Raw genomic sequence first — 7,161 nt, 5'->3', positions numbered from 1 at the left:
CTGACTGACTCTTGAGAAGACATCTTGATCTAATCTGCGGCAGAAAAAACTCAAAACGGGTTTTGTCGTGGTACGGTGGTCAAAACTTTCGCGAGATTATATAATGAATTTTTACCGACTAAAAGAAGCATCGTGCAAGAAAACGGAGTCCGGAGGGCACACGTGGTGCCCACGAGGCAGGGGGCGCGCCTAGGGGGTAGGGCGCACCCTCCACCCTCGTGGATGCCTCGTGTCCTTTTCGGACTACTTCTTATTTTCCTATTTTCTTAAATATTCCAAAACGGAGAAAAATTGCTATTAGAGTTGTTTTGGAGTCGGTTTACTTACCTTACCACATACATATTCCTTTTCGGAGTCTGAAACGTTCTGGAAAGTGTCCCTTATATACTCCTCTGGGGTTACGGTGTTAATAACATTCGTTTCAACATTTATGGGATTACCTGAGATATAGTGTTTGATTCTTTGATCGTTCACCATCCTCGGATTTGTGCCTTCGGAGTTGATGATTTTTATGGCACCGGAATGATAGACCTCCTCGATAACGTAAGGACCTTCCCATTTAGAGAGAAGTTTTCCTGCAAAAACTCTTAAACGAGAGTTGTATAACAAAACTTAATCACCTACATTAAACTCACGCTTTTGTATCCTTTTGTCATGCCATCTTTTAACTTTTTATTTAAACAGTTTGGCATTCTCATAGGCCTGGGTTCTCCACTCATCAAGCGAGCTAATGTCAAATAGTCTCTTCTCACCGGAAAGTTTGAAATCATAATTGAGATCTTTAATGGCCCAATATGCCTTATGTTCTACCTCGAGAGGTAAGGGGCATGCTTTTCCATAAACTATTTTATACGGAGACATACCCATAGGATTTTTATATGCAGTTCTATAGGCCCATAATGCATCATCAAGTTTCTTCGACCAATTCTTTCTAAACCTTTTAACGGTCTTTTGCAAAATTAATTTAAGCTCACTATTACTCAGTTCTACTTGACCACTAGACTGTGGGTGATATGGAGATGCAATTCTATGATTAACATCATACTTAGCAAGCATTTTACAAAATGAACCATGAATAAAATGTGAACCACCATCAATCATTAAGTATCTAGGGACTCCAAACCTTGGAAAAATAACTTCTTTAAGCATCTTAATAGAGGTGCTATGATCAGCACTACTAGTTGGAATAGCTTCTACCCACTTAGTAATTTAATAAACATCAACTAAAATATGTGTATACCCATTAGAGGAGGGAAACGGTCCCATCTATCTATCTATCTATCTATACCTATACTAATTAGGCACTTCCTAAAAATTCCCACATTAATTAGATTTTACGAGCCGTTAATCTTGTGGGACCGAATTACTACGGTGCAGATCGATTCGTATAAAAAAACTTCCCATGTCTCTTTTTTTTCATCTAAAAACTCTCACGTATCTCTCTTAACCCAACTCTCTCAATCTAATCTTTCACGTATCTCTAAAAAAACTATAGTCGCTCCAAGGCCCAGAATACGTTTGTCAGTTATAAAATTAGAATCCATCAAATACACGGTTCTACTATAACTTCACCGTTTCTTCCTTTCCTAATTAAAGCAATCTTTATCTTTTCCTAATGAAACAATCTCTACCTACTCCAATACTCCACGATTACCTTCTCACCTTAAATAGACCCAGACCCACCCACGACTCCTCAGATATATTCATGGGCGTCATTCATCTTTCCCTTTTAATGCAGGTAAAAGAAGACTATCTCCCTCCATCGCCTCTACTTTTGCAATGGAGTATTCCATTAGCAACCATTGTGAGTCTCTCGCTCCAGCCATCTCCTACACTTTTCCATCAATTGCGTCCATTGATGAAAATCATGGACAAAAGGAAATAGTGGCAGGATTTTTTGCAGCAAAATTTTATCCTAAACTGGCGCTATCAATCTCGGGCGATCGACTGCGATATCTCGCGATTTTCGCCTGCACGCAGATCACGGGGCGTTTATCCAGCGGCAATTACTACGCGATAGCGGCCAAATTGCCCACGATTTTAATCAGTGATTTCATCTCAGCCATCTCCGGTAACTATTATGACGTTTCCTCTCCACGTTATCACCTATCTACGCTGCCTCCTTCTCCTACCTGCAGCAAGAGCGGACGGGCCTCATGCCATGAAAGTAACAAATATCCTTATTCTGTTCTTGGTTCGAGTTTATTATGGTTTGTAGCCCAAGTTGTTTTTCTCGCATAGGCAAGCAATTTTTGAGGTAAATATTACTTTGTCTTCTAGGATTTGATTCAGTAGTTGCTCATATCATAGCCTAGAAGCAGAGGAGCACCATCGTTGATTGAAGCTTTAGAATACGTGTATATGTCGCCATGCCAGACTCGAGCAAGGTTCTCTTCCATATTCTTTAATAATTTTTTCACTTGCCTTATTTTATTTCTCTCTCGGCAATGTTAATAGGGCATATGATTTCTTCCCTTTTGAATCTCCTTGACAATGTACATACGAGGCTATGATCCTATGAGCATTACTTGAAATTTTTATCATTCAAAGTTAATTCACTTAGTTAAAGATTGGAACCCCCTGACATATATGTGTTTCATGAGTCCTCCGACGCCATTGGCAGCATGTGGGCATGCACGCCGACCTCCATGCGCCTACAGAAGCCATGCCTGCTCTACAAGTTCTATGACTTTTGGTGGCCGCCGGGAGTGGCCGAGGTGTTCCCAAACCATGGCCAGGACATGAAGTACCATTGTTCGTACATGGCTTGGTTCCGCATGCTAGAGCATGCCAAGTCAAGTTCTGCTGCAAAGGTGCATACTGGTGTCGACGAGGACGAGTTTTTTCTTAACTTTAGCAGGAAGGAGGCTGCGGTAGGCCAGCCACATCCCAGCATTCTGGACCAGCCATGGCGAGTGGTAGATCCCTAGAACACCCTCACTGTTCTTTTGTTGATGAAATTAACAACCACACACGCAACTCAATCTGTTAGGCTGGGTAAACAGGGAACACACAGCCGGTATAATTAGTTGAGGCAAGGACACACGGTAGTGAAAGGAAATATATTGCACGGCAGATGGTAAGAAGCAATTAAGTGATACCACGTTACTAAGGAAATATCTGAAATTTAAATGTCACCAGGATTTTTTGTAACATGCCATGGCCATCATTGAGGAAATACATGGCCGCACTCTCCATAATAGAAGGCAATATTATATCGTCAAGATTTTTCCTATTAACTGGATCAATCAAATGTAGCAGTTCATGCTTATTTCAGCCAAGATAGTTGTGTTTGGACTTAGGAATGGAGACAAAGTAACTGAACTACCCCACAAAAAAGACGTAACTGGACTGAAATAAAAATGCTCTATCATATTATTCGAGAAGTCTTTCCACGTATTCTCTCATCCTAAAAACTAAGACATATGTAGTGTAGATAGGGATATGCAAGAAGCCTATAACCACCGACGAGATATAACAATAGCTCGAGGACATGAACAAGTAGGTAAATAAATGCATCATCAATCAGCCAATTAAAATGTATGGGTTTTAGTTGACTGGTATTGGCATAAATAATAAGATAGCATGAGATTTAAGGATTAACATAATTGTGAAATTAAGTTGGGTTAATTTTAAAAACAACACTTTTCACCTAAAAACACTTACTTTTTTGTCAGCCGGGTACTTTGAAATAACAGGTTATGTAGTAATTCATAATATGAAAGTGAATATAAGACTAGCCCGTGCGATCGCACGGGTTGTCGATTAGTATAATCAAAGCCCCAAACATCAAATGGTTCAATAACAAGTGAATAGTTCATAGGCATTTCTTGACGTCTACTAATATTACCAATTCTTTGACATTAATCACAAGACAAGACAAACTTACGGGCATCCTTGAAAAGAGTAGGCCAATAAAAACCGGATTGCAATACCTTATGTGCAGTTCTATATCCAGCGTGGTGTCCTCCATAAGCCTCAGAGTGACACTTGCATAGGATATGTTCCTGTTCATGATCAGGTACACAACATCTAATAACACCATCTACTCCTTCTTTATAAAGGTGTGGGTCATCCCAGAAGTAATGTCTTAAGTCATAGAAAAACTTTTTCTTTTGCTGGTATGTGAAACTAGGTGGTATAAATTCAGCAACAATGTAATTAGTATAATCAGCATACCATGGAGCAGTACGAGAAGCATTTATGAAAGCTAATTGTTCATCGAGAAAGCTATCATCTATAGGTAGTGGGTCATCAAGAGCATTCTCTAACCTAGACAAGTTGTCTGCAACGGGGTTCTCAGCTCCCTTTCTATCAATAATATGCAAATCAAATTCTTGTAGGAAGAGAACCCATCTAATAAGTCTAGGTTTAGCATCTTTCTTTTCCATAAGATATTTAATAGCAGCATGATCAGTGTGAACAGTTACTTTAGAATCAACAATATAAGGTCTGAACTTATCACAAGCAAATACAACTGCTAAAAATTCTTTTTCAGTAGTAGCATAATTTCTCTGGGCACTCTCTAGAGTTTTACTAGCATATTGGTTAACATTTAATTTCTTATCAACTCTTTGTCCTAGAACAGCACCTACAGCATAATCACTAGCATCACACATAATTTCAAAGGGTAAATTCCAATCAGGTGGCTGAACAATTGGTGCAGAAATCAAGGCTTTCTTAAGTATTTCAAATGCTTCTACACAATCATCATCAAAGACAAAAGGAACATCTTTTTGTAAGAGATTAGTCATAGGCCTAGAAATTTTTGAGAAGTCTTTAATGAACCTCCTATAAAAACCGGCGTGACCAAGGAAACTTCTTATACCTTTAATGTCCTTAGGACACAGCATCTTTTCAATAGCATCAACTTTAGCTTTATCAACTTCAATACCTCTTTTAGAAACTTTATGCCCCAAGACAATACCTTCATTAACCATAAAGTGGCACTTCTCCCAATTCAAGACAAGATTGGTTTCTTCACATCTTTACAAAACTCGATCAAGGTTGCTTAAGCAATCATCAAAAGAAGTTCCATACACGGAGAAATCATCCATGAAAACCTCAACAATCTTTTCACAAAAGTCACAGAATATAACAGTCATACATCTTTGAAAGGTAGCAGGTGCATTACATAAACCAAAAGGCATACGTCTATAAGCAAAGGTACTGAAAGGGCAAGTAAAAGTGGTCTTTTCCTGATCTTCTTTCGACACAGGTATTTGAGAGAAACCATAATAACCATCTAGAAAGCAAAAATGTGTATGTTTGGATAATATTTCTAGCATTTGATCAATAAAAGGTAAAGGGTAATGATCCTTTCTAGTAGCTGACTCAAATATTCTCCCCCACGATGTGATTGTAAGAACTTGATTTTCCTATCACGTTGACTCTCAACCTCACTCTGAAATTCCTTGAACTTTTCAAAGGTCTCAGACTTGTGTTTCATTAAGTAGACATACCCATATCTACTCAAGTCATCAGTGAGGGTGAGAACATAATGATAGCCACCGCGAGCCTCAACACTCATTGGACCGCACACATCAGTATGTATGATTTCCAATAAGTTGGTTGCTCACTCCATTGTTCCGGAGAACGAAGTCTTGGTCATTTTGCCCATGAGGCATGGTTCGCACGTGTCAAATGATTCATAATCAAGAGACTCGAAAAGTCCATCTGCATGGAGTTTCTTCATGCGTTTGACACCAATGTGACCAAGGCGGCAGTGCCACAAGTATGTGGGACTATCATTATCAACCTTACATCTTTTGGCATTCACACTATGAATATGTGTAACATCACGTTCGAGATTAAATAAGAATTAACCATTGACCAGCAGGGCATGACCATAAAACATGTCTCTCATATAAATAGAACAACCATTATTCTCAGATTTAAATGAGTAGCCATCTCGCATTAAACGAGGTCCAGATACAATGTTCATGCTCAAAGCTGGTACTAAATAACAATTATTGAGGTTTAAAACTAATCCCGTAGGTAAATGTAGAGGTAGCGTGCCGCCGATGATCACATCGACCTTGGAACCATTCACGACGCGCATCGTCACCTCGTCCTTCGCCAGTCTCCGTTTATTCCGCAGTTCCTGTTTTGAGTTACAAATATGAGCAACTGCACCGGTATCAAATACCCAGGAGCTACTACGAGCGCTGGTTAGGTACACATCAATAACATGTATATCACATATACCTTTGGCATTGTCAGCCATCTTATCTGCTGAGTACTTGGGGCAGTTCCGCTTACAATGACCGTTTCCCTTGCAATAAGAGCACTCAGTCTCAGGCTTGGGTCCATTCTTTGGCTTCTTCCTGGCAGCTTGCTTACCGGGCGCGGCAACTCCCTTGCCGTCCTTCTTGAAGTTCTTTTTACCCTTGCCTTTCTTGAACTTAGTGGTTTTATTCACCATCAACACTTGATGTTCCTTTTTGATTTCCACCTCCGCTGATTTCAGCATTGAATATACCTCAGGAATGGTCTTTTCCATCCCTGCATATTGAAGTTCATCACAAAGCTCTTGTAGCTAGGTGGGAGCGACTGAAGGATTCTGTCAATGACCGCATCATCCGGGGGATTAACTCCCAGCTGAGATAAGCGGTTGTGCAACCCAGACATTTTGAGTATGTGCTCGCTTACGGAACTATTCTCCTCCATCTTACAACTGTAGAACTTGTCGGAGGCTTCATATCTCTCGACCCGGGCATGAGCTTGGAAAACCATTTTCAGCTCTTGGAACATCTCATATGCTCCGTGTTGCTCAAAACGCTTTTGGAGCCCACCGAACCAGGGAGTAATCATCACTACGCATCTGCCAAGCGTTCATAACGTCTTGTTCTGCTGGGAAAACATGTGCTTCACCTAGTGGTGCATCAAGGACATATGCTTTCCTGGCAGCTATGAGGATAATCCTTAGATTACGGACCCAGCCCGTGTAATTGCTGCCATCGTCTTTCAGCTTGGTTTTCTCTAGGAACGCGTTGAAGTTGAGGTCAACATTAGCGTGGGACATTTGATCTACAAGACATATTGCAAAGATTTTTAGACTATGTTCATGATAATTAAGTTCATCTAATCAAATTATTTAATGAACTCCCACTCAGATAGACACCCCTCTAGTCATCTAAGTGATACATGATCCGAGTCAAC

Source organism: Triticum urartu, chromosome 3, assembly GCF_003073215.2.
Source record: "Triticum urartu cultivar G1812 chromosome 3, Tu2.1, whole genome shotgun sequence".
Taxonomy (NCBI): Eukaryota; Viridiplantae; Streptophyta; class Magnoliopsida; order Poales; family Poaceae; genus Triticum; species Triticum urartu.
The sequence above is the reverse complement of the archived record's forward strand: the minus strand, read 5'-3'. Positions refer to the sequence as shown.